Genomic DNA, 23,760 nt, shown 5'->3' with positions numbered 1-23,760 from the left:
GGGCCATGAAAAAGCAGTGGGAACCTATTGACATTGTGAAATGTCATTATATCAGGGCAGTCGTTGATTAAATGGTCACCTCTTTGATATAATTAAGATAACAGCAAGTTCATGTTCAGTTACAGTTATAGTGCAAATTGAAACTGTAGGTCTCCATATTTATGATTGATGGGTTTAGTAATTTGAAGAATCTCTCCTGCATCCAGCTATGAGCTGACCTGAAATCAATTTCAAACCTCTCATTGCAGATGTCATTCTGTTCAGTTGAGATTTGCTATTTCCCGCTGCTGTGAAACTTAAATCAGCACTTCAAAAAAAAGAACAAGGTTATTTATTCAATTCACTGATAGGCATTATCATCTTCACTTGTCTCTAGATTAAAGAAGGGAAGATCAACAGCCTGGTTAACAATGAGTAAAATAATTCTGTTCAGCCATGACTTGAGGGAGTATGTCATTTATGCCATTACTCTTAGCCTTGACATACTGCTGCAGGCTAAGTGGATGTCATTATATTCCAAATGCTGTGCAATCCTGATATTGTTCTTCCTTATAGACGTAATCACTGAAGGATACAAAACATTGAAGGGTGCTTTTAGACATACTCTGGGGTCATTAAGACCTGCTGTTCAACTGGGAGTTGCTAATGTACTATGCTTCAGCTGTGAAGTTATGAAAAGTTGCATAAACAACCTTCCAGTGGTAGCTTGGTTATCCAATTAATCAAAAGATAACATCACAGATATTAATTTCGAGTGTGTTTTTTGTTTGGAATTCAGTGCAAGTAAAGGAGACAACAGTAAGAAGGTCTATTCACCACCGGTGTTAAGACCATACAAGTATGTTTTCGAGCTCTGGCTTCATGCCGGCTGTGGTCTGCAGACACTGCCATAATTCCATTCACCATGATGCCAAACAAATGAGAGACTAGGAAAAGGATAGAGAATATCCCACATGTGAAGTCATCAAGCGATAGTAGATGTAATCCACATGAAGTAGTGGATAAGTCAATAGCTCACACCCAAGGGGCTGAAATTTCAGCTCTTACAGGGACATCTTGGCTGAGATGGGGAATGGGAAGGTATGAAATTGGGTACAGTTTCCACATGCATTCCCAGCACCTACCCTCCCCACTTTTGTCCTGTTGTAATTTTGCATACATTGGGTTGAGGTGAGTACCAAGCATGAAGTCTCTTAGATTTCACTTTCTCGAGCTGCTGGTGGGCAAGGGGTTTGGGAGGGGTGGAGGGCGCATATCTCCTTCATAACCTCTCAAGACGTAATCCCACCCTGACCTGGCCACACCTCCTGTTCCCACTCCTCACCTGTATGTCATTGATACCTTCCCCACTATCTTGGTATCAGGCTCCGTCAGTTGTCACTGGGGACTGGATGTGGTCCTTGCTATGACCACTGCTGAGACTAGAATGCTGCTGACTGTTTGATTGGCTGGTTGCTCTTGGAGGCCGGATATCCTTCCCGATTCACACCTAACCATAAGGAGTTTGGTGCAACGTAGAATTCCACCCAAGGTAATAACCCATTACAGTAACGTTCTGATGTGAATTAAATGATGGAAACCATTCTTTTTCTTTGCATATAATTCTTATCTGTTAATAAGTTGATACTACAAGCAATGACAGTGAGTTAGTTCATACAGAAATAAGGTAAATTGTACACATCAGGTTTTAAGGTAGCCAACATTGTGACACCTCGTGCAGTGAACAATTTAAGTTGGAACCTGGTTTTTGTCTGTTCTCTAAAACATTCTTGACTCACATTCACGATGTCATATAGCCGTTAGATTTCCATGAGTTTAATTTCCTGAAGTGCTTAATAAAAACCGAAAGAACTGCGGATGCTGTAAATCAGGAGCAAAAACAAAGTTGCTGGAAAAGCTCAGCAGCTCTGGCAGCATCTGTGAAGGAAAAAACAGAGTTAACGTTTCGGGTCCAGTGACCCTTCCTCAGAACCCTTCCTAAAATGCTTGCCTGTGACAATCTGTGCTTCCAGATAAAACTAATAATTTGATTTAGGCTGACACTCTTATACAGCACAGAGGGATTGCTGCACTCTCGCAGCGCTGTCTTTCAGATGAGATGTTGAACGAAAACGCCGTTTACTCTCTGTTATATGAATGCTGTTTTGAAGAAGACCAAGTGAATTATCCCTGGATTCCTGCCCATTACTTACCTTTCAATGAACCTCACAGAACATATTTGTAGTCACTGTTGCATTGCTGTTGGTGAGAGTTTGCTGTGTATTCAATGCTGCTGACTACACTTATTCTAAAGCATGCAATTCATAGAATCATAGAATCCCCACAGTGTGGAAGCAAGCCATTCGGCCCATCATGTCCAATCTGACCCTCCAAAGAGCATCCCACCTAAACCCATCCCCATAGCCATACCCTCTCCCTGTAACCCTGCATTTCCTATGACTAATTCATTTGCTTGCACAGCTCTAGACACTATGGGCAATTTAGCATCGCCAATCCACCTAACCTGCACATAGAGTCATAGAGATGTATGGCACGGAAACAGATCCTTCAGTCCAACTCGTACATGCTGACCAGATATTCTAAATTAATCTATTCCCTTTTGCCAGCATTTGGCCCATATCTGTCTAAACCCTTCCTACTCATCTACCCATCCAGAAGGTTTCTAAATGTTGTAATTGTACCAAACTCCGCCACTTCCTCTGGCAGCTCATTCCGTACACACACCACCCTCTGTGTGAAAAAGTTGCCCCTTAGGTCCCTTTTGAATCTTTCCCCTCTCACCTTAAACCCAAGCCCCTCTAGTTTTGGACTCCTCCACCCTAGGGAAAAGATTTTGACTAATCACCCTATCCATGCCCCTCATAGAATCCTTAAACTGTGGAAGCAGGCCATTTGGCCCATCAAATCCACACCAATCCTCTGAAGAGCATCCCACCCACCTACCCTATCCTTGTAACTCTGCATTTCCAATGGGCAATTTAGCTTGGCCAATCCACCTAACCTGCACAGACACAGGGAGAGTGTAAAAACTCGACGCTAACAATCGCCCAGCGTGAGGATTGAACTCAGGTCCCTGGTATTGTGAGGCAGCATTGCTAGCCACTGAGCCAACGTGCTGCTAATCAGCTGTAAAATAATTTGACACTCTGTTGAGTCTGTCTGATGCTTCACAAGATTATAAACTGCAAAGTTGCTATATAGACTGTCTTTAGAGAGAAATGACTGGGAGTAATTAAACCTGAGGGTTACCACATCTCAGGCGAGGGGGAAGGTTGAGAAGTATGGTCCTTCATGGTAACCTCAGGAGTGTGGGAATTGAGCTCATACTGTGGGTGTTACTTTCCATTAGCAAACCAGCTATCCAGCCAACTGAGCTAACCCTCAAGTCACAAGTTTATATTGGAAATCTGCAAATTGTTCACAACGAACCTATGTGTCACTTGCAGTTTGTCTTGAAGCAGAATTAAGTTTCAGTAGGCAGCTATAGGGCATTGTTTGAAATGGTGGAATATATAAATAAATAATGCATTAAAAAGTCTTGCTTCTACAAGCTTGCTTTGTCCATTTAGTCTCTATAAATGTGGATTTAAGCAGCTTTCATTACAATTTCTGTCAACTTGTACGCTGTAATAAACACCCTCCTTATCAGTAAAAGTATTCTACAGACAAGTTTTCAAACTGTGATCTGTCAGCATGGGCAATTTCCATTATTATGTGTATGTGGAAATTGACAATAGAATCCCTACAGTGCTGAAAGAGGCCAGTCAGCCCATACTGACCCTATCCCTGCATTTCCCATGGCTAACCTACCTAGCATTACAGCACAGCCAATCTACTCATGTTTGGACAGCAGGAGAGAACCAGAGCACCTGGAGGAAACCCTCACAGACACAGGGAGAATGTGCAAACTACACACAGACAATTGCCTAAGATTGGAATTGAACCTGGGTCCCTAATACTGTGAGGCAGTAGTGCTAACCATCATGCCACCAGCTTAGAATGGAAATATGAAGGATAGACAGAATGCCTGACTGGTTTAATTATATCTGTGGAAACTAGTCTAATTATCACTCCAACTTTGCTTCACCTGAAAACTATTTGATTTTGCCTTCTTGTGAACAGCACAACAGGAGATGCATTTCCATTACACAACTGGCACAAAAGTGGAAAAAAAACTGTGGATATTGGAAATTTGAAATACTGTAAATATTCAGCAGGTCTGGCAGCATCTTGTGGAGAGAGAACAAAGTTAACCTTCCAGGTTTGTGACCTTTCATCAGAGCTGGGTTGAGCAGGTATAACAGAGCCCCATTCTAAAGGCAGCCTTTCGGATGAAAGGTCACGGACCTGCAAAATCGGCTTTTATCAATTCGATAGAGGGTTTGACATCAGCCGGAGAAGCGAGCAGCCAGAGGCATGTGGAGGTTTGGTTTGCTGAGTCTTTCATTCACTTTAAAGGCTCACATCCATGCAAAGAGCCCCCAGCCCCCCCAGGAACAATGGTAGCTCCAGGAACAGGTTAGGTACATGCTGCATTCTGCATGTAGACCTCAAAAGAACATTTGCAGAATCACAAACCAAGTGATTATAGAGGAAAAAAAACCTTCTGAGGAAAGCACTGGGGCCATGGGAGCTGCCTTCCCTACACACAGCCCTCCCTGTGGCTTCAGAAACCCTCTCCCCCACACTGGGAGCCTTCAGCGGTAACCACTGCCTGCCGAATGCCTGGTAAAATAGCCCAGTCATTCCATCCACAGTTTCAATGTGAAATGACTCTCCTCAATTTTATCCCTCCTCCCTCCAATCCTGCCTTGTGATGGTCAGTATATTACTGTCTGTTTAATTCTGTTTGTGTCCACAGATGCTGCCAGACCTGCTGAATATTTGTAACATTTCCTCATTTTATGTTTATATAAAAGGTAAATCAGTCTATAGTATCTAGAATATCACACTGTTAGGTTTGCAACAGTATGCTTTGTCAATTTACACTCTTCTGCTGTGTGACGTTATCTACAGGAGCATGTCTTTCAGCGACTGCCTTATGGAAGCTTCCTGTTGTTAATTTAATATTCGTTCCATATTTGAGCACATTAATACAGCACTGCTATTTTGGGAAATGAAGACGCTTTGACCAAATAAACTGTCAACTAAGCCACCCAACAGAAATAAATAAGTCAGAATTACTTCGCTCTGATGCTGTCGTTGCGACTGGCCAAACCCAGTTTGTGGGAGGTAAAATGTTTAATCCTAATCGGAAAACTTCTCTTACAATTTTGGCTCGTTGTGTTCTTCAGTTGTTAAAACTGCAGTAATTAACCTATGTAGAAAATAACTTGAGAAGTAAGATTGAAAAAAACGGCCAGTAGGACATCAGCCTTGCTGTCCTCCTGCCCTTAGCTTAAAATTGGGAAAAATAATGAGTGGAGCTATGGGCTATCCAATTGAAAATGATACTCAAGATCTACTTTGGGATGAAAGCTATCCACCATCTGCTTAAGGGAGATTAGGGATGGAAAATAAATGCTGACCCCTGCTAGTAAAGCCTACAAATGTAAAAAGAATTGCAAAATGGCAGTTGCACTTCTCTCTCTCTCCCCCTCCCCTCCCCCCCCAAAAAAGTCTTGGTGATCGTACTTTTTCAACTTCAAATCTGACCTGTTCAGTAATTTTGATGCAGGTCATGAATTCTCTTGGAGCTGCTCCTGCTCTGTGACTGAAACTTTGTCGAAATGTATAAAAGAGATTCCCACTGCACCTCTGGAAAATTTATGCCCGACATTCCTTTCTGTAACTGTGTTTAACTCTCAGCGTTTTTGATCCCCCTGTTTTGTTGTAAATCTTTTCTATTTAATCTTCCATCTATATCTCTCATTCTAGTCCCCTTCAAACACTGAGAACAGAATATTTCCACCTACTCTGTCCTACCTCTTTGTAACCTAATACACTCTCATCCTACAGTCCGTTAATCTCCCCAGACTATTGCAAAGCAACCCAGTAAATGTCGTTCTATAAATTGCCCACTGAAATTCAATGCTCAAAATATTCTGAAAGGATGCAATCTGGCAGGAAATAAGGTGCAATTAGTGTTGAAATCCTCTCTGAATAAGTAATGAAATAGTTTCAGGTAAAAATGGAATATTTTGTCACGATGAAAGAAATGCATCAGAGCAGAAAGACTGTGCTTAAGGCCAGTGCCAACATTAGCTGGAGCAGGACGTCTGCATGCGTGGAATTTGAGTGTTTCGTTAGAATGCAAGACTGGAGAGCACCAGCCAGGGAACTAAGTGGATTGTGCCAATTGAATTGTCCCATTATGAGTCCAGTCACATCCCAATCGGTGGGCAGCAGTATTCAGTCTGCTGGCTTCAGAGTTCAGAGCTCACATTGAGTTAGAAACCAGAAACACAACTGCAGTCTGAATACCAGGAAGAAAAACAGAACCTTCTGGAACCTTTGACCAGACTGCAGCTGGAATATTGTTGCAGGGGCACCTGGCAATTCCACACATGAGCAAACTGCTCCTGGTGGCCATCTTTGTGAGCAGACTCTCCGTTAAACCAAACCCAAATCGGCATAATTTTGTAACTGTAAGATATTACTTGAATCACGTAACACAGCAAGGGGCCTAACAGGAGCATAAAAGCACGTTTTAATAATTGCATTAAAAAATAGTATCAGGACTAGACCATTCAGCCATCGTGCCCATCATTCGAGAAGATGATTGATCTGATTCTGGACTTAACTTCACTGTCCTGGCTGCACCTTCCCCTAAACTGTTGACTCCCTCATTAGTCAACAGTCTATCACATATATTCGAATATATTCAGCCGCGATGATCTCTGAAGAAGAGAAATTCAAAGCATGATTACCTGCTGAGAGAAGAAATTCACCCCCTCATCTCTGTCTTAATTGGGAGACTCCTTAGCTATAAACCACTAGCTTTCAACTCCCTGATGAAAGGAAACAATCTCTCCATGTCAGCCCTGTGAAGCCCCTTCAGAATCATATACGTTTGATTGTCAACTCAAATCAAAGGGATCAAAAACAGAATTTGCTGGAAGCATTTGTGGAGAGAAAGCAGAGTTAACGTTTCAGGCTCAATGACCCTTCTTCAGAATAGGGGGCGTTGTGGATGCTTTGCAGAGTATTCTGACAACTAGATAAGTGTTTGGTGGCTTTTGTGAGGAAAGGTAAAGCTGAGAAGAATTCTCTCTAGATGGTAGCTCGTGGTGGTTTTGAGAGAGCAATGAAAGGTCTGCCTGACATGCCCCCACCCCTAAGATAATCCCCTGTAATGACTCAAAACTGAGAGAAAAAAGTTTGGAAAAGAATCTGGCTTTGCCAGTAAGTTGAAATGGGCTCATTGCAAATCATCTTGAAGTCCGTGCTGTCAGCAGTAGATTAACCATTAGTCTTGATCCCGTACTCTATCACTGATGAGGACTGATTTCATCACCGAGTTGAGGCTTCGCTTCTTAGATTGGAGAAGCTGCGTTTGCTCTCTTCAAAGAGGAGAAGATCGGCAGATGATTTGATGGTTCACTACTGGACGTATCTGGACAGAGAGAGAGAGGGCAACCACTCCCGTTGGTGAAAGGATCAAGGACAAGAAGACACCCGATTTATGATAATTGGTGAAAATACCAAAAGAGAGATGAAGTAAATCTTGTTTAAGCAGCATGTGGTTAGAGTCTGGAATGTAGGGGCGGTCGGGAAGATTCAGCCATGGTTTACAGAAGGGAATTCGATAAGCACCTGAAAGGAAGCAATTAGCTAAGCCATGGGGAAAGGGCATGGGACTGGGGACAAGTTAAATTGCTCTTTCAAAGAGTTAGCAGGGGCTCGGGGGGCAGAACAGTCTCCCTCCTGTAACCATCCTATGATGCTAGAAATTGAATGCAACAATTGACTGTTAGCTTCCTAGACATTTAAACTACGTAAGTGCCTCTCACTTGTCACATATGGTAAAGAGCAGAAGAAAAGATTTGACTACAGGGAACTGACATTAGCTGAAAGGCTGCAATTTGGCTGAAATTCACACCAGATCTAGACGCACACTTGCAGCTGGTGGAATTGGAGTTAGAATATCATCTGTGCTTTGAATATTGTGCCTGTTCTGTTTCATATCTGTGGCAGTGCAAACTGTCGGAATTTTCCCATGCATGTGTGTTAATGTATGTTTAATGTATGTCCTGTAGTGGACAGGACAGTTACCATATCCCAAAGCCCTGGGCAGTAATCTGACAAAGTTATCTCTGCAGCTTTTTAACTGATTGTGAAGAAATGTAGTCACGTGCATGAAAACGTGGCAGTGCACATTCAGGGACCACAGGGATATCTTCTCTAGAGGCTGTGCCCTTTAGTCAAATAGTGTGGATCATGTGTATGAGTAATGCCAGACTTCAGGAAGCAAATACAGTTCTATCGCTGCCAGCCATTCCAGATGTTCAAGTGTGTTCTGTGGTTAGTCACAGAGGTGCTGTAGATTGCCAAATTATTTACAGGAGAGTGAATGCATAAACCCCTTTTAGTACATACACAGCTGTAAGCAATAGGTACTACCTTCGATTGATTTGATTGTTGAACGCTAAAATGTTGGCCGCGCGTAAGATTATGAGACTGGTCGGTGCAGGCTTTTCTGAATTAATAAAAGCAACTAAATGTTTGTGGATGTGAGAATCAAATAAAATAAGCACTGAAGAAGCAGATGGCAAGTGAGTTGGGATTCCTTTCATCTTCTGGTTCATGAAAGATGCATTTCTATACAGTTAAAACCTTCACTGGCCTCAACATTCCTCTCCCTTACAGTAGTCTGTTGGATCACCTTTTGTTTTAAGTTGCTGTGGTACTTGCTGACAAAATGCTGTACGAATGAAAAGAAAAGGAATTCGGCTCATTTTAAAACAGGCATTTCCTATATTTACAAAGGAATGTTGTATAATAATCTAGGGACATTGTTCTGGCTTGAATGCTTTGCATATCTCTTCACGCAGTGGAGATGTTTTTTCAAGAAACATGAAGAGAAATGATAAAGTAGAATTTAACAAAATGTCTAACCATAAAGACAATGGGCTGGATTCTCCTATTGGCTTCAGGCTACAATGGCGGTCAAAGCCTGAACTGTGTGAGCAAACAGCCCCTTGATGTGATTTTCCCCGATGAAACAATTTAATGGTCGATGTTGAATTCACCGTCCAACCAGATGGACTGGCAGAGCTGAAGGGTCAAACGACCTCCCAGCAGCAGGATGTCAGGGCAGGAAAGTGAGGGAGGAGGGTGGGGGTGCTTTGAAACAGACGTGCCCTAATTCTCTCTCTTTCTCTCTCTCTCTTTGCTCCCTCTCCCTAACCTTTCCACATTTGAAGTAAAAGAGATGTCCTTGGCAGCTTGCCCCCATTTTTAAAGGAGGCAGAGTATCTGCACAGAGTGACCTCCTCTAAACCTGAAGCACTTTCAGGCAGCTAAACTATCCCCCCCACCACTGACTGTCTGGAATCTGGAGACTAACTGGGAAATCCCAGTCGGCCTCCATTAACAGGCCTTTAGTAGGCTTCCCAGGGCTTCCAGATGAGTAGGCCTGATATAACCTCCTCTCCTATTCCACATCCCAGGATACTGACCTGGGGAATGGGATAATAGTTTAAATTCATTGTACCAGGCAGAGGGAATGGCCTAGTGGTAATGTCACAGGGTTAGTAATCCAGAGCACCTGGATAATGCTTGAGAGGGGAGGGCATGGGCTCAAATCCCACTGTGGTGGATGATGACATTTCTATTCAGTAAATGAAAAAGCTAGCCTGATGGGGACTGCTATTAAATGTCCTAAAGCCCTTACAAATTTAGAAGGGGAAATTTGCCATCCTTCCCTATCTGAACTACATGTGACTCCAAACCCAGAGCAACTTGGTTGACTCTTAACTGCTAGCTCAGCCAGTGACACCCATATAGTAAGCTTTTAAAAATAGATGAGGGCAACTGATGAATAGAGACACCACAATCTGCAAATTCGCCTTCAAGCCTCCCACACCATAATGACTTTGGACTTTATCATTGTTCCTTCAGTTGCTAGGTCAAAAATCCTGAAGCTTGCTCCCTCACAAGAGGTTGTTTGCAGTGGGACCACAAGGCTACTGAACGTACCTTCAAGGACAATTGGGAATAAGCAGCAATGGCCAGCCTCCCGAATGAAAGTCATTTCCTAAGAGCGAATCAAAAAATTGTAAAAAATAAAATCCATGTGCTCACTCTTAAAATTGCTTTTACTTGCTAATTAAGGACTGATTTCCCCCAAAATTCTTTAAATGGACCTTAATGAATGTCAAAAGACACAGTTACATAGCTGATTCTGAGTAAGCTAAAGGTTCAGTCCACTAAAGTCAGCACATGGGCTCAAGCAGGTAATATGGGGTGGCACAGTGGTTAGCATTGCTGTCTCACAGTGCCAGGGACCTGCGTTCACTCCCAGCCTTGGGTGACTGTCTGTGTGGGTTTCCTCTAGGTGTTCCATTTTCCTCCCACAGTCCAAAGATGTGTGGGTTAGGTGGATTGGCCATGGGAAATTATCCATAGTGTCTGGCATGGGGTGCTCTTTGGAGGGTTAGTATGGACTGAATGGCCTGCTCCCGTGCTGTAGAAATTCTATGATTTGATTCTGTTAAGTCCAGCTGTGCTCCAAAAGGACTGATTTTCCACAAGGTACTTTTAATGAATGTCAAAAGACACAGTTATGTAGCTGATTACTAGTAAGCTAAAGATTCAGTCTGCTAAAGTCAGCACGTGGGCTCAAGCAGGCAATATGGACTGTGTTGCTAAGAGGAGACACAGGAGTTTAAGACTAGCTCATATAGAGTAGTCCCCATGTGGCGCCTGGCAAACAGATATAACTGCCACCAAAACCAACAGCATCTGTGGAGAGAGAAACAGAGTTAACGTTTCAGGTCTGAAATCACTTCTCTTTGGAACTCCAGAATTCCAAAGAGCCGTACCAGACTCGAAATGTTAACTCAGTTTTTTCACACTCCACAGTGCTGCCAGATCTGTTGAGTTTCACAAGCAATTTGTTTTTATTTCAGATCTCCAGCATCCACAGTATTTTGCATTTATTATTCCTAGCTTTCTATCTCCCTCCCTAACTTGGACTTGTCAAAGAATTTCTTTTAGGAATTTCGGAGATGGCTTTCGACATTGACTGCCGTAGAGACAAAAAAGAAGAAGAAATCCTGCCTATTAAGACGAATGTTACTGGGTTCTTTATATTATTATTTAATGGGTATGCAATGAACACAGAATTGTGGTCATCCAGTGTTTACTACACCAGTGCTAATCATAGAACTTCTGTTAGACAAATCCTCACTGATAAAATTCATTATTATTAAATAATAATTTGCATGTACAAGTCACTTCCTTTTGCTTATCAGGAGCTCCTCGGATGTCATGTGACAGCTACTTGTTCTGTTTCTCCAGGCACAACGGTCTGAATATTTGTCAGCAATTTGCAAATAAACTGTGCTCCATCTGGTTCGATTGCACGCATGGTTTGGAATAAACTCCTCTCTGCTTTCTGTTACTTAGCTCTTATTCAGGGATGGGCGTATGCTCTAGTAACATCTTTTGAGATGCTCTTTCAAGCGGAATTTGATCAATTAACCAGTGTTTTCATTTAACAACTTAATTGTCTTGATATTGCCAGTTTCAGTCTTGACTGAGGCTGTGACTTGAATGACTGACTGCATTTTGCCTGATGATATTAGACATGCGTGACTGAAAAGTACACTCATCACGGTAAATTAGGTCAGCCATAAATATTGATTAGGCAGACAGACACATCAGTTGTGTGTCTGTGGTGCTGTATGCCCATACTTGCACAAGTAGCCAGGCGAGACAGATTTATATGTCGAAAGGTATTAATTGCAGCTGATTTAAAAAATGTAGCACTGGAGCCTGTCATACCTACAGCAGCATAGCACTTGTTGAAAAAAGAGATATTTCAAAATGCCAAGCAGTGTAAGCAACAGCTCATTTTCGTTTTGATGCACAAACTTGTTTTTGCATTACCAATCTTGGGTATGCCATGAAGTTTGCACACCATTGTTGCATCTAGGTTAAAGAGGCTTTTAAATAGCCAAAGTGGTGAGCAGGTCAAAAGGTGTTGTAGATGTAGCAGGATTGAAATAGACGTGAAGGAAGGTAATTGGCTGAAGAGGGAGAACATTGTCTTCTGGTCCTGAAAGAACTGCCCCAGAAACCTTATGACCTTGGCATCTCCACTGCAGTTGGGTTCTGGATGAAAAGGCTCAAGCTTGACCTTCTCACTGCCAATTGAAGCCCTTAAGTGTTAATTTAAGAACTACTTAAGGAGCTTTTCTTACCTGGGCTGCAATGATCTCAGCTTTAGACAGGACAAAGAATTTGCCCGGCTGAATGATAAAACAGTGTGGATAGTCAGTCAGTTCGTGTGGAACCTTTCAACTTGCATTAATTTGTACATGATCAGGGGCTGGGCCGATAGACGGAGTTTCTTTTTATTCAAGAACAGAAATTGCTGGAGAAACTTGGCATTTCTGGCAGAATCTGTGGAGAGAAAACAGAGTTAACAGAGATTAGCCAACGTTTGCTTCTTTAAGAAAGGAAGCAGTTATCTGAGAAACCTGGGTGAGTTTCTGGTGTGAGCATTGAGAGCATAGCAGGTCTTATCTGAAGAGCCAGCAGGGGTTATACACACTTTCTGATCAAGCAGAAAAGATACCCAGGGTAAACAAGAGCTTTTATTCTACACCAACACTGATCAGGAAGACAAAGACCATTGCAGAAGATTCACACTGGTGTGTTATTGAGGATTTCCTCTGAATCATAGAATCCCTACAGTGTGGAAGCAGGCCGTTCGGCCCATCAAGTCCATACTAACCCTCTGAAGACTATCATACCCAGATCCACAGCCGTACCCCATCCCTGTAATCCTGTATTTCCCATGGCTAATCTACCTTGCCTAGACATCTTTGGAGTGAGAATGTGCAAACTCCACACAGACAGTTGCCTGAGGCTGGAATCGAACTTGGGTCCCTGGCGCTGTGAGTCAGCAGTGCCAACCACTGAGCCACTGTGGCCCCCTCTGATCAGGACATCTAATTTAGTTGTGCTTTTTTTTGAACATGGCATTTTGGAAAGGCGTATCAGGGCAGGACTTATACACTTAATGGTAAGGTCCTGGGGAGCGTTGCTGAACAAAGAGACCTTGGAGTGCAGGTTCATAGCTCCTTGAAAGTGGAGTCACGGGTAGATAGGATAGTGAAGAAGGTGTTGCCTTTATTGGTCAGTGAATTGAGTATAGGAGTTGGGACGTCATGTTGCGGCAATGTAGGATATTGGTCAGACCACTTTTGGAATACTGCATGCAGTTCTGGTCTCCCTGCTATGGGAAGGATGTTGTGAAACTTGAAAGGGTTCAGAAAAGATTTACAAGGATGTTGCTAGGGTCATAGGGAGAGGCTGAATAGGCTAGGGCTATTTTCACTGGAAGTTTGGAGGCTGAGGGGTGACCTTGCATAGGATTATAAAATCATGAGGGACATGGATAGAGTAAATAGACAAAATCTTTTCCCCAGGGTGGGTTTAATGTGAGAGGGGAAAGATTTAAAAGAGACCTAAGGGGCTAGTACAATTACAACATTTAAAAGGCATCTGCATGGGTATATGAATAGGAGGGGTTTAGAGGGATATGGGCCAAATGCTGGCAAATGGGGCTAGATTTATTTAGGATATATGGTTGGTGTGGATGAGTTGGACTGAAGGATCTGTTTCTGCATTGTACATCTCTATGACTCTGTGTTCCGTTAAGATCGGTGCACTAAAATATTAGTGACCTGATCTTCTGATCATTTTTATGTTATCGTAATGGCTTTGTGTATTCTTGTATTATTGGTCAAGATCCAAAGAATCTAGGGCCTTCTAATGGCCTTGCTGCGTCTGTCATAAGACAGGACTGAGTTGCAGTTGGCTGATAGTCTGGCACTCCGGAATTTAATTGAGACAGAATGGGAGGAATTCTGCACAGAGCTAAAAGAGTACCTCTCTGACTCTCGTGGTCAAAAAGTCATGTAAGGCTTGCACCTGAGTTTTCCATGGAAGCTGCGAGCAGCGAGATTCCACACCAGGAGCACCGTCAGACAATTACAGTATATGACTTCTCAGTTCCATTTACTTAGCTACAAGTAATATCATATCAACAGTGACTTATAAGTGAGCATGAACCACCCTGACTGCAGAAATAGGAAATTCTTAAAATGGAGAGGAAAGAAATAAAAGACAAAAAAGATATTGCATTAATATAGCACCCCTCCGTAACTGTAGAAATCCTAAAGTGCTTTGCAGCAGACCATGGTAAATTGGGGATGTGATTGGTTAAGGAATAGGGCCAGAGAGCAGTGGGGAATGGATGTTTTTTTTTAATGCAAGCAGGTAGCAGATGCTCCAGGGCTCAGATGTGAGCCCTATTGGCATTCTTGTTAAATGTAAATGGCCTGAGCTTGGGCACAGGATCAGAATTTCAAGTTTACAAATGGTACAGAACTTGACAACATTGTCAATGTTGAGGTGAGTTCTCACAGACTTTGGGAGGACATACACGGGTGAAGTCAATGGACACATGGCAGATGTGATTTAATGAAGATGAGTGTCAAATAATACTCTTGGACAAGAAAAGGGTACGGAGAGTTTGTATCATCTCAAAAATGCCAGAGTAGCAGCAACTGGGACTACATTTTTTGAAATGGACAAAGATGATGAGGAGGTTTGATGAGGCAGTTCAGAAAACCAATGCAAATTGACTTTGCAAATTGTGTTGTTGAACAGAAAAGTAAGGATGCCGTGTTAAACCATGAGAAATCTCTGGCTTGGTATTAGCTGGAGCATTCTGTCTGATTCTGACTGTGGAACTTTCTGAAAAATATCAAGGCCTCTAGGAAGAGGTGAAGGAGATTCTGATAGCAGAAATGAGGGATTTCAGTTATGTGGAGAGATTAAAGAGGTCAGTTTACTGTCCTCTGGGCAGACAGGGTTAAGGGCAGACTCTACAGAAGTATTAATAACTTAAAAAAGTTTTTGATAAGGCACCAAGGGAGAAACAGTGTTTGCTGGCAGGTCCATATGAAATAGAGAACATCTTCTTTAGGAGCCTTCTTGTTGCTAAGAGTTAGGTGCAATGTTGTGTCTGTCACTTTCTAACCAGCAGAACTTGGTGACTCAGTTCTGTATTGGATCATACTGGTGGACCCAATCTTTTCCAACATGACTAGCTATGAGCCGTCTTTCTCAGGAGAGAAAGGATATTCTACACATCTTGCTGAGTGCCTTCAGAGACACTTGCCTATTTCATCATTCCACACTACATGCAGTTATAAGGATGCCATTCTCTATCAACACCAGAAAAAAGCTGATGACCCCCATGATCAACATCCCGGGGATTACTGTTGACCAGAAACTAAATTGGGCTCACCATATAGACACAGTGGCTACAAGAGCAGGTCAGAGGCTAGGAATCCTGGAGGGAGTAAGTCATCTCCTAACTCTCCAAAGCCTGCCCATCATCTGCAAGACTCAATTCAGGAGTGTGATGGAATATTCCCCACTTGCCTGGATGGGTGCAGCTCCAACACTCCACAAGCTCAACACCATCCAGGACAAAGCAGCCCGCTTGATTGGCACCACATCCACAAACATTCACTCCTTTCACCACCGATGCTCAGTAGCAGCAGTGTGTACTACCTACAAGATGCACTGCAGAAATTCACCAAAGATCCTCAGACAGCACCTTCCAAACCCACGACCCCTTCCATCAAGAAGGACAAGGGCAGCCTATATATGATAACACCACCACCTGCAAAATTCCCCAAAGTCACATACTCTCCTGACTTGGAAATATATCACCGTTCCTTCAGTGTTGCTGGGTCAAAATCCTGGAATTCTCTCCCGAAGGGCATTGTGGGTTTTCCTACAGCATGTGGACTGCAGTGGTTCATGAAAGCAGCTCACTATCACCTTCTCAATGCCACCTGAGGGCAGGCAGTAAAAGCTGGTCCAGCCAGCAATGCTCACACCCTACCAGCGATTAATATGAATTGCCATCATTTAGCTTAACTCATCACAGCTGACAACACCATGGGATGCCAATGAGTCTTGCCCACATTCAGACCCAGAATATGCAGCTGACAATGACATGGAGGCGCTAGTCCTATTAAACCCCAAGGCCATGGGCTTCAAATCAGGGAAATAAAGGGAGGTGTTAGTTTTATCTCACAGAGGGTTGTTAGGATCTTGGAAGTGTTCCCATTAAGGCCATTGGAAGCAGGTCCTATAGAAAATTCAGAAAGGCAATTAAGCATAGAATCATTGGATCAAAGATATCTATAACACCGTTGGGCCCATCGCCCCTTTTTAAGAGCAGGCTTGCTTCACTCGACATCCTGGCCCTTTTTTTCAATAATCCCGGAAGTTCGTCATCCTCAAGTTCCTGTCCTTCTGACTTCAAACAAAAATGGAATCAGCTTCCACTACCTTTTTAAATCGCACATTCCAAATCCTGACACTGAGTGAGTAAGAAGTTCTTATCTTCCGTTTAGACTGTGTTTACCTCTAGATATTGTTATTCACCAGGTGAATACCTATTCCAGAGAAACATCATATCACCCTGAAAACCTCTTTTCAGTCACCCTTTAACCCTCTCTGTGTTCAGCCTTAGACTTCAAAGTAACTCGCTTTGTTACAGATGGATACCAAAAACTGCAGTCCGAGGAAATTACAGATGGATCAGGCTCTGCCTTACTATCAATACATCAGGCCATGTCTAATCTATCTTGTTCATGTGTTCATGTCCATGTGCTCTATGTGTTTTTTCCAGAGAGTAAAGGGTTCAGTGTAGTCTGCTCTTCTAACTCTGCCCACACTGTTCTGTTTATACCCAGTGATGTGCTGCTGCTAGATGTCGTTGCACGATTGCTCCAGGGTCCTGTTGTCCTTGCGTAACATTGACCACCATGCTGGGTAAGTGACTGACCAAAATGTGTCGGTGGTTGCTTGGTTGACTATTTCCAATCCAGATGAGTAGCTCCATCACTGGCCCAATTGAAATATTAGTTCAACCATATCTACCAGAAAGGGGACAGCACCAACAGGACCTCTGCACTGGGAACCCTGTAACCAATGTATTGATCAACATAGGTGATTAGCTCAGATTAGGCTGATTGGTGTTATGGCTTTTGTGAGACCCATCGTCCAAGGAATTCATTGATTAGGGTAGACAGTCTTGAAAGTAGAATTCAGTCAGTTCTGAGTGAATACTTTTGATTCTGTATGTAAAGGTTGATTTTCTAGAAGCAATGGATTGACCACAGACAGTGCCCTGAATAATGTTGGGGCCCTTACCCTATCTCATTCCCATGTTTTCCCTGTGTGTCTGCCTCCTGCTGGCAAGACTTTCACACTTCGCTTGAAATTGAAATTCGTTGACCCCAAGTTCTGTACAGGAATGCTGCTGCTGTGATGTCAGTGGACACAGGGCTATCCCCCTACGTTGCAAGATTAAGCAACGAGCAACTTTCACAGCCTCTATTTGATAAATTAGATTTTCTTGCTTGTGCACTCTCTCTTGTTTTGCTGTCTTTTGCTTTCACCACAGCTTTATCATAATCAGATGATGTATCGTTTATCTTAGTATGCTCATAACATTGTGCCAATAAAATGTGAATCTGAGTACAGATGTCTTTCCGCCTGTTTACTTTTTATACTAACCTCTTTTGTCATTAGCGTGCCACTGTCATAGACCTTTAATACAGTAGACAGATGTTAGTGTCAGCTTAAACACCAGATGTCAATTTATGCAAACATCTAGCTAGGTATTCATGTTTCTCTGTCCATTAGTGTCAAAAATAAGGAGATGGTGAAGGTTCCTTAATATTTTCTTGTTGAGATCAAGAGACCTATTTTATGATAAATGTATTTTCTACCTTACATTTTTGTATTGTCCATGTTAGTCAATGTGGTGAAAAAACTGGACAAAACAAGGAAAAGTATTTAGGATGCATCCGTCCATCCGTGTTATTGCATTGTCAAATAACGTGAACCTAAGATGACAACATGTGAACATACATGCAGCATACAAATCAGTAACAGACATAGGCCCTTCGGCCCCTTGAGCTATTCCGCCATTTAATAGGATCATTGCTGATCTGTTTGTGTTCTGAATTTCCTGTTCGCATCTACCTGATGATAACATTAGATTCTTGTTAGACAAAGGAGCAGCTCAGTGGCTCAGTGGTTAGCACTGCTGCCTCAGAGCCCCAGGGAAACAGGTTCAATTCCACCTTCAGGTGACTGTCTGTGTGGAGTTTGCACATTCTCCCTGTGTCTGTGTGGGTCCCCTTTGGGTGCATTGGTTTCCTCCCACAGTCCAAGGATGTGCAGGTTAGATGGATTGGCTATGGGAAATTGCCCAAGGATGTGCAAAGTAGGTGGGTTAGCCATGGGGAAAAGCAGGATTATGGGATGCTGTTCAGGAGATTGGTGTAGACTCAGTGGCTTGCTCCTGACTGTACAGATTTTAAGGAATCAATCTCCCTACATCTTAAAAATATTTAGTGACACAACCTCCAATTCCTTTAGGCAGTGATACACAATTGCATGAGTTAAAGAGAAAATATTTCCCCCTCATCTTTGTACTAAAAGGATAGTCCCTAATTTTAAAACAGTTTCCTCTAGTTCTGGACTTAACTACAAGAAACAAACATCCTTTCCATGTCCATTTTGTCAAGACTATTCATGATTCTATGCACATCAATAAAGTCTCCCCTCACTTTGTCTAAACTCTGTCACAATGCACTGGGGTAACACACTGGAAATCAAGCGCTGCTATTCCTGGAATTGACACGTAAGTTAAGGTTTTTTTTCAAAAGTTCACAAAATCCCCAAACCACCTTATTTGTAAATGTAGGTTGATAGAAATCACCAGTCAAGTTCCTGCAGTTAATGAGAATGATTATTTATGACAGGCCATTAAACTCCCACTACAGATAAACAATTAAACTAAATTAATGTTATCTCTACAAATTAAAACTCCAGAACCCTGTAAGCTCCTCCTTATACAGAGACAGATAGACAAACATGAACAGAGGAAAAAGAAATGCATGGGCGGAGGGAAGACGGGGAAAACAGTGTCTTAGCCTTTGTTTTCGAGATCTGTTGAATTGGCTCCGACTGATCCAAATGTTTCACCTTCGCCTTCCTTTTTTCCAAATGCTTCCACTGGTTTGCAAGAGGCACAGGGTGGCTGTTTCACTTCAGGGGAGGGAAAGTCTCTGATGTATCCAATTCAAAATCATATCTTGAAGCATCCTTCTGATGGGAAGATAAGCTAGGTTTCAACTGGCTTAAAGTGACTTACTGCAAATTTTTAAAAAGCACAGAAATAGAATGGCATGTTTTTACAACTTCAGTGGAAACGAGCCCAGCCTGTCCTAACTATCCTCATAAGACAACCCACCTATTCCAGATATCAATCTGGTAAACCTCCTCTGAACTGTCTCCATTGCATTTAAATAAGGAGGCCAGGACTTCACACACTATTCAGTGTATGGTCTCACCAATACCCTGTTAGTAATACCTTGAGGTAGGGGGATTGCCTTTCATGCAATATTTATGCCACATAGTTTAAAGTTTCACTGATTGTGTCCAAATGGAAAGTAGGTTTTGATTTTAAAATTATTGCTAAGATGAACCATTTATTTCACTAAGCAAAGTTAGAATTCTGATTACTGCAAGTCGTGAGTTCCTTTATTCATTCACGGGATGAGGGTGCGGCTGGCTAGACCAGCAGTTATTGCCTATCCCTAATTGCCCAGAGGGCAGTTAAAAGTCAATCACATTGCTGTGGGTCTGGAGTCACATGTAGGCCAGACCAGGTAAGGATGGCAGTTTCCTTCCTGAAAGGGCATTTGTGAACCAGATGGGTTTTTCCCTCCCTAACAATTGATTCACAATCATCATTAGATTCTTAAGTCCAGATATTTATTGAATTCAAATTCCACCATCTGCTGTGGCAGGATTTGAACCTGGGTCCTCAGAATGTTATCTGGGTCTCTGGATTAACAGTCCAGTGATAATACCATTTGGCCATCACCTCCCCCAGTTACATTTTAGATAATAAATGCTGATGAAATTGTAGGGTTTGCTCAAGCAGCACAACAGTCATTGGCTCTGAATTTCTTTTGGAGTTCACCCAGTCTCCTGCCTTTAGGGTGTTCTTGTTACAGATGGAGTGCAGCAATGGTTTACCAGACTGATTCCTGGGATGGTGGGACTGACATATGAGGAGAGGTTGAATTGGTTAGGGGTATATTCACTGGAGTTTAGAAGAAAAGAACCTATAAAGTCCTAACAGGACTAGACAGGGTAGACGCAGGAAGGATGTTCCTAATGATGGGGAGTCCACTAGCACATATCAAGTATAAGGATACAGGGTAAACCTTTTAGGACTGAGGTGAGGAGAAATTTCTTCACCTGGAGAGCAGTGAGCCTGTGGAATTCACTGCCACAGAGAGCAGTCAAGGCCAAATATTGTATAATTTCAAGTGGGAGATGGACAGAGTACTTGGGGCTAAAGCAATCGAAGGATATTGGGGAAAAGCAGGAACAGGCTTAATGATAAGCTGTGATAATAATGAATGGAGGAACAGGGTCGAATGGTCTACTCCTGCTCTTGTTTTCTATATTTCTACAACTTTGGTGGGAGATCAGTCAAAACAGCTGTTTTTATTCTTATTGAGACTACTAAGCTTATCAAATTCCCCGGGTTGGGGGAGCCCAAAACTAGAGGGGCAAAGGTTTGAGGTGAGAGGGGAAAGATTTAAAAGGGACCTAAGGGGCAACTTTTTCACACAGAGGGTGGTACACTTATGGAATGAGCTGCCAGAGGAAGTGGTGGAGGCTGGTACAATTACAACATTTAAAAGGCATCTGGATGGGTTTATGACTAGGATAGGTTCAAAGGGTATGGGCCAAACGCTGGCAAATGGGACTAAATTAATTTAGGATATCTGGTTGGCGTGGACAAGTTGGACTGAAGGGTCTGTTTCTGTGCTGTACATCTCTGTGACTCTAAATATCAATCCAAACACAGTTCTCTTTTCCAACTTGTTTAATTTTATTAACCACTTACCATTAATGTTTCACTGCCTCATGCCTTCAATTCAGAAAGCAGATGCTCACATCAAAGTGCTGAAACCAATTTTGCAGATTAGAAGAATTTAGATGCAGCCATTTCTTTGAATCAATTGCACTCAGCATTAAATTTAAAAAGTAGTGTCAGACTTGAAGTTATAACCACTTATGAGTCCTCTGATTGTGCAGTGTGACAGAACAACATTTAATCACAGTATTTTTGTGCGTTTGTGCTTGTTGTCTTGCATTTTGTCTTTCATTTAGATCATCCTGGGATTTGTAAAATCTAATCGGCAAATTCAGATGCACTTTATAATCTCAGCCAGGAATTCTCTTTTACAGCGATAAACCACCTATATTCCTCCCTCAGAATGTTTATCCATTAAAACAGATACACAGGAAAAATCAATTCTTTCCAGCATTGTATCTCTGAAAGGTGCTTGGGGTGAAATGGATTGAATGGTGTACAAACGAGTGGGTATTAAAATGGGTGGTAGCTGACAACAGAGGCAGATTTATTATTGAATCAGAGATAGTAGGAACTGCAGATGCTGGAGAATCCGAGACAACAAGGTGCAGGGCTGGATGAACACAGCAGGCCAAGCAGCATCATAGGAGCAGAGAGGCTGACGTTTCGGGCCTAGACCCTTCATCAGAAAAGGGGGAGGGGAAGGGGGTTTTGAAATAAATAGGGAGAGAGTGGGAGGCGGATAGAAGAGGGATAGAGGAGAGGATAGGTGGAGAGGAGATCTCTCTCCCACTGCAAAGCCTCTCCACCTATCCTCTCCTCTATCCCTCTTCTATCCGCCTCCCACTCTCTCCCTATTTATTTCAAAACCCCCTTCCCCTCCCCCTTTTCTGATGAAGGGTCTAGGCCCGAAACGTCAGCCTCTCTGCTCCTATGATGCTGCTTGGCCTGCTGTGTTCATCCAGCCCTGCACCTTGTTGTCTCAGATTTATTATTGGTGGCTAACAGTGGGTAGTTGAAATACTTTGGGCAGGTGGCACAGAGCCAAGTTGTACAGAGATACGTGATACGTGAAAGGTATAATACAGGATGCAATGTGGCGTAGGTAAGCAGAAGACCACATGGAGCAATAACATCACAACATGAACGGGTTTGAATTTCACGAGGGCACTTGAGAGCAACACTAGATCGATGCAGCTGGAGGAGGAGAGTGCATGTTGTCATAGCAACTCAGCCTCCTTGACTTCATCTGTACCTCCAGATATCTCTCTCTCTCTCGTGGTTTAAGAGTGTAGAGTTTACAAGGCTGGGCATGGCAAGTAGTAATAGCCCGTAGTGAGTGTGCGTGGGTGCACGGACTATGGGTTTTCAGGTGTAAACTGGACAAATAGATGGATATTAGCAGGCCGTGTGCCTCTGATTCTCTGAGGTGCACTAATCATGTACGTGGCCGCACCCGAATCATAGAATCCCAACAGTGCAGAAAGAGGCCATTCAACTCATCGCCTCTGCACCAACCCTCCGAACAGCAACCCACCCATCATATCAAGGAATCAGATTATTTGCTTATTAACACACGACTATTGTGGAATCTTGCTGTGCACCTGTTGGTCATGTTTCCCATATTACAATGTTGACTGCACTTCAAAAAAAAACACTTAATTGCGAATAAAGCACTTTGAGATTCCAGGAAGTGTTATATAAAGGCAAATCTTTTTCTTGCTAAGGAAGAGTAGGCAGAGGCAGGGTAGGTAGAGGAAATTAGGGGTTTATCTCCCTGTGGATTAAGGGCCATATATGCAGAGTAGTGTCCAGTGATGCACTTTGGTCGGAAGAACACTGAAAGACAATATCAAATTGAGAGTACAATTCTAAATGTGGTGCAGGGCCCAGAGGGAGCCCTGTGTATATGTACACAAATCATTGAAGATAGCAGGGCAGGTGGAAAAATCAGTAAAAAAGCATACATTGTTCTCAGCTTTATTAATAGGGGTATAGCGTTCTAGAGCAAGGAGGTGATGTTGAACTTGTACTTGTTAAACCTGAGCTAGAGTATTGTGTACAGTTGTGGGTGTCCCATGATAGCATAGATACAAATGCATTGGAGAGCATGCAGAAGTGATTTACTAGAATGGTTTCAGGGATGAGAAGCTTCAGATATGAGGACAGGTTGAAGAAGTTGGGACTGTTCTTCCTGGAGAGAAGGAGGCTGAGAGGAGACTGGCAGAGGTTTCCAGAATGAGTGGTTTGGATAGAGTGGATAGGATGAAGTTGTCTCCACTTGTAAAAGAAACAAAAACAAGGGAGCATAAATATAAAGTAATAGGATTAAGGTGCAAATGAAGCGAGGGCGATGTGAGAAAATACATTTCCACACAGCAAGCGGTTAGGGTCTGGAATGTACCGTCTGGAAATGTGGTGAAGGCAGTTTCAGTTGAGGCATTTAAGGGAACAGTTGGATCGTTTTTGTTTTGGATAGTAATGATGTGTAGGGAAATGAGGAAAAGGCGGGAGATTGGCACTAGATAATAGAACTGGACTTGATGATAGAGCCAGTACAGGCACAATGGGCTGAATGGCCTCCTTCT

The 23,760-nt window shown here is 42.7% G+C and overlaps 1 protein-coding gene across 1 annotated transcript in view; it reads left to right on the top strand.

The window, feature by feature from the left end:
* The window catches only part of LOC125485608 (coagulation factor XIII A chain-like), a 104,872-nt gene that overhangs the window by 3,820 nt on the left and 77,292 nt on the right, over positions 1-23,760 (top strand). The gene's annotated exons all lie outside the window — the stretch shown is intronic.

The sequence above is a fragment of the Rhincodon typus genome, chromosome 2, assembly GCF_021869965.1.
Source record: "Rhincodon typus isolate 14 chromosome 2, sRhiTyp1.1, whole genome shotgun sequence".
NCBI lineage: Eukaryota > Metazoa > Chordata > Chondrichthyes > Orectolobiformes > Rhincodontidae > Rhincodon > Rhincodon typus.
This window is presented reverse-complemented; position numbering and strand designations above follow the sequence as displayed.